A 7,064-nucleotide genomic window follows, 5' to 3' on the forward strand; every position below is an offset into this window, starting at 1 on the left:
AAAAGGACCATTTAATTTTAATTTAATATTATTTTGGTGTAAATCTGTGAATTCATCTCAGTAGAGAACTCTAATATGTCGGTCTTCAAACTTTTTAAATAGGGAGTCAGTTGGAGGGCTGGACTATAGTAAAAACAAAAGCTCACACTCTTGTCTCTGCCCCTCTGCCATTTGCCATAACCCAGTGGGACACATAAACATCCTCAACGGGCCGCATCTGGCCCGAGGGCCATAGTTTGAGAACCCCAGACAGGACGACTCCTCCTGATGCAAATCTTTCTAACTAAACAGTCAGCTGCCTCAAGGTTGAAGTGACTTAGTTGCCTAAGGTCGAATAGCAAGCCTGAGGCAGTACTTGAAACCAGGTCTACTTGACTCTAAGGCCAGTCCTCTAATCCATTTTGATCTGATTTCTTATTTTCTCTATGGTGCGTGTATACAATGAATGACTTAACCATATACTGAAGCATCAAGACCGAGACAGGGTTTAGTTGATTGGACCAATAGCTTCAGACTCTACTGGAAATATGGTCTGAGGTCACACAAATTAGCATTATCTATTTTCTCTGGTATTTTTATTTATTATTGAAAACATTTTCCAATTATATTTTAATTGGGAGTTCTGCAGACTAAAATCCATAGAACTGAGAGGTTGATTTTAACTAATATCTTCCTGGCTCTAGGGCAAGTTTTCCAGCCAATGTTCCAGCTTATCTCTTTGGTATCCATGAAGAAGCTTAATTATCATTTTGTCAATTACTTTGAGATTCTTCAAAGAATTTATTAAGCATCTTCAATTATGTCAGCAATGTTTCTGACAATATACAAAGAAAACAGTGAAACAGTCCTACTCAAGGAATCAAGTTAAAGAGGAGGAAAAGTGAGATACAGCTAAATATAAATCTATACCAAGTAAAAACAAATTTTTGGAAGGAATAGGATAATAAATCTGGAATTGAGAATTGAAGAGAGTCAAAGATTGTAAGACAGTGAGGTGAGATAGGGTATGTTGGGCATATAGTAACAAAGGATGGAGGTGGAAGATAGAATATCATGTGTAAAAGCAAGCAACTCAGTTTGACTGGGATGCAGTTCTTCCAAAGTAATTCAGAGCAAGTAAAAAAAAGGCAAGCTGGATCCTGATTGTGAAAAAATAGGTTGTAATTCATTCCAAGCCAGTGAGATCTCTAAGCAGACAGAGAAGCTTTCCAGTCATACCTGGGTTTTAATATCACTTGGGTAAAGATGAGTTGGAATGGGGAAAGCAGGAGCTAGGGACCACAGTTAAGGGGGAGTAAACAGAAATCACGATGATCATTTATTATAATAATGTATTATATTTAATATTTATTTATGTTTATATTTAAAATAAATGTTTGTTATATTTAATATATTTTCTGGTTAAATGGTAAACACTGCCAGAATTTTTTAAAAAATCAAATAAATGTATTCTTATTTCCACTGGGATATAAGAAGAAATTCATACTATTACTTTATTAATTTCAAAAAACCCACTGGGTGCTTAAGGCCACAAATCTGAAATTGGGGGGTGGGTTTGGGGAGGGAAGGAAAGGGGAGAGATAGCTAGTATCCATTAGTAGAAAGACCTTCTTGAAAGGAGGGAGGGATTGTACAGGCTATGACATAGAAACAAACATCTTCCAAGAAATCAAGTTATTGCTTTTCTCTTAAAAAGAAAAAATTAGAGGGCAGCCCCTGGATAGGACCAGCCCTGAAGTCAGGAGGGCCTGAGTGCAAATGTGACCTCAGATACAACACTTCCTAGCTGTGTGATCCAGAGCAAGTGACTTAACCCCAACTGCCTTAACAAACAAAAATTTACTTGGTAATAAGTTGCCTGTAGAGATAATATTTCCAATAAAAAGCCCTTGAGGGCAAAAACAAACTTGTTTTTCCTTTTGTTCACAACATCTAGCAAGTACCTTGAACATATCCAATAAATCAGCTGCCAAGTCTTGTCTATTCTACCACCATGGCTCTCTTATATCAAGGCTCTTCTCCACTCAGGTGGTCTTTACTCTACTTTACTCTGGACAACTGAAAATGTCTCATTTTCCTCCCTGCCTTGAGTTTCTCCTTTTTTCCCTTTACTTCTCAACTTTCACATTAATCTCTGCCTCCAGTATTCATTTTTCCTTAAAAGTTACTGAGACCATCTTGGATATCTGGCTGAGTAGAGATGAAGTCACTCCTGATCTTGTGAGTACCAAGCATTCAGGAAGAGCTCAAGGGGCTCTCTAATGCTTGGCTGACCACAAAGGGCAACTTAGACAAAGAAGCAATGCTCGATAAATCTAGTGTTAACTATTGAATCACCTACAAGTATTCATTTTGTTCCAAAATTGAACCTAAACAAATTATCAAGAAATTGGCTTGTGTCAGACCCAGCCTAGAACACAATGTCCCTCCTCTAGTTAGTAGGGAAAAATGTTATTTGCTCAAGAAACTTCAATGATTCACTAACACCGCTAGAAATAAATATATTTTTTGGACTTCCCCTAACTTTCCAGGTATATGTTTATGTATGTATGTATGTATGTATGTATGTGTGTGTATACATACACACATATAATATATATATACACACATATGTATATATATATATATATATATATATATATATATATATATATATATATATATATATATATATATATATATATATATATATATGTGTGTGTGTGTGTGTGTACATGTACATAGAGACATATTTTCCCTCTACAAATTCTATGGTCCAGCCAAACTGGCTTTCTTGATCTTCTTAACTCAGGACTTTCCATCTCCTGCTTTAAGACTTTCATACAAGTTGACCTCCATCCATCCTTGAAGTGTACTAATCCTTCACCTCTGCCTCAGAATCATTTCTTTCAAATCTCAGCTGCCAGCCACAGTGATCCTAGATTTAGAACTAGAAGGGACCTCAGATTCTATTTAGTCTAACTCTCTCATTTTAGAAATGAGAAAACAGGTCTAAAGAAGTTAAGGAACTTGCCAAAGATCAGAAAGCAGCCAGGATTCCCATGAGGGTTCCCTGACTCCAAATTAAACTGTCTTTCCATCTCACCATGTGCTTCTAATTTCATCAAAGTTCTATGACAGGCAATAGATCTTCCTCACACTCTTATTTTTATATACATACATACATACATATATATATATATATTTCAAAATATATGCAAAAAATATATCAGGGGTTCCAAAAGCTTGATTTTGGGAAAATTTTGTGTGTATATGTGTATACATATGCAGATGTATATGTGGGAGTGATCTATCTGCACTCTAGAGAGAGAAAGCTAGTCTCTAAGTGAGTGACACGAGGTATTTCTATATTCTCTAAGGAAGGGTTCCGGAGGAGCACTTTTTTGTGGTTGTTTGATAAAGTACCACACACACATGCCTGTGCATCTTATTGTTCTGGTACAGAATGTCAGCTCTTGTTTCAGTTTTTGATCTTGGTATTCCCAGCACACAACACAGTGTCTGGCACAATTATAAATGCCTGAATCGTTCATTTCTCTATTTAAGTGGATTCACTTAATTGGTGATAAATTCTTTAACTTGTGGCCTGAAAGGGAAATTCTTTTGATTTTTACCAAAAGTAGCCTCTACAAGGAAAACACCAAAGAATCTTCATAGGACAAACTGAATACCATCATTGTTTTCTGAGCCGCAAAAAAAAATTTTTTTTAATTCTTTTGTTTATTCAGGCTCATGACAGCAGTCTGGTCCTGACCATCCCCGTCAGAACTTTCTAGTACAACCCAAACGCGGCGGTGACTTGCAGACGGGCCCGTAGTTTTAGCTTTCCTCCTCACTCCACCCCAGGGTCTCTGTTCACCCAAAGCCGCAGCAGCACGTTAGCTTTCCGCAGCTTAGTACTCGGATGCTGATGACACTTTTAAAGCGGCAGGCTTTAGGCACTTGACCTTACAACCACAGGGAGCGAGGTCCCCAGAAGCGGGCTCTACACTTGGGGCGGAGTGAGTGCCCCTCCCACTGCCTCTCCCTTCCCGATCTTCCAGGACAGTCCTCTACGTCCCCTTCCCTCAGGTCGGGGCTTTACTTTCCCTCTCCCTTTCGGAAAAGGCACATCCCATTTGCCGGGGGAGCTCCCTCTCCCGGGCGCACGTATTTACTCGCAGGGGCTTCCATCCCGGAGCAGTTTCTAGGGTTCGGCCAAAGCGTCCCAGGGCGTGCGTCCAGCCTCGTAGGGCTGCCCGACGGCCCCCAGCATGGCCGCGGGCGGGGCCTTGTCCCCGCCCACCTCCTGGCCCGCCCGGAGAGGTTCCAGGCACCGAGTGGCCACCGAGAGCGGGCGCAGGGGCAGGGGCAGGGCCGCGAGCTCCACGCTCCGGGAGAGGCCTCCATCGGAGCCTGCCCCGCCCCTCGGCTTTCGTTTTCCAGAAATTTTAGGCTGTCTGAACGTACAGGTCACCTAAGGTCATCCCTCCCAGGACAGGAGAGGACCCTGAGCGTGGCACATGAAATGACAAGGCCAAGATCACGACGTAGGAAGCGGCGGGCAAGGGATTTGAACCCTAGACCTTGGACAGAGTTCCACGCTCTCCCGCCACCCCGCGGCTCCCCCCCGCGGCCCTCTGCACTCGCAGCGCCCAGATGCGCACAGCCCCAACCAGGTCCTCCTTTTGGGCGGGTACCGGCGGCCCTGCCCCTCTCTCGGCTTACCGGCGCTGCGGCAATCAGTCGGGCAGATAGGCCGGTCACAGATTCCTCGGCTCCATTCCAGGACGCCCGGGGCTAGGAGCCGGCCAAAAACAGCGCTCACGGGCCCGCGGCTGGCCAGGCAGCGGGGGAGGACCCGGGAGCTTCTGGAGTAGCGTCTGTTGTGAACCTCCTGGCCCCGCCCCGAGCCGCTCAGCTGACCGGCCGGAGCCCGCCCCCGCCCGCCTGGGGAATTTCCCCGGCTCTTCCCACTACCGCCTCCGCCCCCTCTTCTTCCACCCTCCTCTCGAGCTCTGGCCCTTCGGCTCCCATTGCCTTCCCTGCAGCCGCGCTGAGCCGAGGCGCCCGCGAAGTGCAGCCTAGAGGCCCCGCCCTCTCCGCCCGCTCCGGGGTGTCACGCCCCTCTTCGGTGCGTCATTTCCCTCCTTCCTCCCCTGACAGCCGATTCATTCTCGGTTTCCTGACGCGGCTCCGGGATTCCTCGGGTCTCCCCCAGCCTGAGTGAGGGTCCCTGCGGTCCAGAGGGAGTCGCTCTATGCTGGAAAAAGATCCAGCTCCTCCAGCGTATATAAGTCACAGGGAAGCAAGAACTAGAGATCCTTCTAGAGCACCTTTCCCCAAGGAGGAGTCCCCTGCAAATCTGACCTTGTCCACGTGCATGCATGCGTGCGTATGTACATACGTGACTCCTGGTCCGGGAGCCTGTTTGAATAAATTTCTGACCTCATCATTAGTAATCCATTCTGTAATGACAGTGTACAAGAAGCTTAAAACAGTCCTCTATTGAATTTTGCGCACAGTATTTTGATATTTTGTTTTTTATGTTTATTTTTTTCCTCTTTCCCACTGCATGGTCCCCCTCAATTCCCACGCCCATCCTCAATCTCCCCTTCTCAGCAAAACCAGAGTTAGTAACAAAACCCCAAACCCCATGCTGGTCGTGTCCCAGGGCGTGATCAACAATAGCGTTACTGACTGAAAAACCATCCGTGAGGCCGCGAAAAGCTCGGGCATACTGGCTCTGGGGTCCTGGGCTAAAGAACCATTCAACATTCCAGAGTCCAGAAGAAGTCCTAAGAATGAAAGTGGGAGGTGGCAGGGAAAGCCTGGGAAATGCCGAAGCAGTTAGGAGTGTAACGCTCCCCGAGGCTGCAGCGAAGGTCTGGGAGGGCGTCCTCTCCGCCAGAAGTGAACCTTGGTTGGTTGGACTTTCAATTACAGCTCCACCCCAAGTGTGTAAGGGGGGGGGGGTCCTCTGGAAAACTCGCTAAGACGTCAAAATCTCCCCCATGAAAGGCCGTTTCCTGGTGTCCTAGAGTTAGGAGGACGCCAAGCTGTGTACTCTGCCATCTGCCTCAATTTTTGTTTTACAGATGCTATTAGGTGAATGAAACGTGGCTGAACATGGAAGCTTTTTGGGGATGGTAAGCCATTAGAGGGGAGAACATTCTCAAAATACGGAGCCTAAGGGTGCGTGTGTAAGGTGGCGAGGACATCAGCTCTGACTTGGTGATAGTATGGGTTAAATATATGCAGAGACAGACAGACGGAGAATGGAACACAGCCACGCCTGGAATCCTCTCCCCTCTCATCTCCCGGCCTCTAAGGCTTCCTTCAGGTCTCAGACCGGTCTCACCTTCTTCGAGAATTCTTATGCAGGTCACTTTAACCTTAGGGCCTTTTCTCTGAGGCCATTTCCAATTTATCCTCCATATCTCTGGTTTGTACATACTTGTCTGCAACTTGTCTTCACTATTAGCCTGTGAGTTCCTTCAGAACAGGATCATTTTTTTGCCTCTCTCCTGTCCTCAGTTTGGCGCAGTGCCTAGTATATAATGGGGGCTTAATAAATATCTGTGGACTTGACTCCTCAATCCCAACTGTCATAACAGGACTAGAGTCTGGTATACCGTACTTTAATATTTATTTCATTTTTTCTCAATCACAAGTAAATAAAATTTAACATTTGTTTTTTTTAAATTTTGGAAACCAATAGTAATTTAATTTTTATATGATTCTTCATAGCTTTCCTTTCTTCTCAAAATGGCCCCTTCTCTCTTTATCCTCTCCTAGAAAAGAGTTTGCATGCATATGCATGCAAAACATTTGCAAATTAGCCATGTTGCAAAAGAAAAAGACTGAAAAAAAACAAGAATAACAAAAAAAGTTCTTTTGGGTTTTTTTTAAGTATGATTCATTGAATTGCTTGCCTTTTAAATGGAGGGGAATGGATAGGGAAGAAAGAAGGTGAGAATTTAGAAATCAAAAAATTTTAAGTGAATGTTAAAAATTGTTTTTACATGTAACTGGGAAAAATAAAATACTAAATAAAATTTAAAATATATTTTTCTAAATGTGTT

The 7,064-nt window shown here is 44.0% G+C and overlaps 1 protein-coding gene across 8 annotated transcripts in view; it reads right to left on the bottom strand.

The window, feature by feature from the left end:
* OPTN (optineurin) overlaps window positions 1–4,890 on the bottom strand; it is a 49,096-nt gene extending 44,206 nt beyond the window's left edge. For 4 of the 8 annotated variants that reach the window (XR_012482447.1, XM_074268632.1, XM_074268630.1 and 1 more), the window contains exon 1: window positions 4,708–4,888. The gene's annotated coding sequence lies outside the window, so the exon portion shown is untranslated. Of the gene's footprint in view, window positions 1–4,707 lie in introns of all 8 variants that reach the window. The other 4 variants (XM_074268631.1, XM_074268629.1, XM_074268627.1 and 1 more) reach the window with 2 other exon arrangements.
* Between the last annotated feature and the right edge of the window lie 2,174 nt (window positions 4,891–7,064).

The sequence above is a fragment of the Sminthopsis crassicaudata genome, chromosome 5, assembly GCF_048593235.1.
Source record: "Sminthopsis crassicaudata isolate SCR6 chromosome 5, ASM4859323v1, whole genome shotgun sequence".
NCBI classification, from domain to species: domain Eukaryota; kingdom Metazoa; phylum Chordata; class Mammalia; order Dasyuromorphia; family Dasyuridae; genus Sminthopsis; species Sminthopsis crassicaudata.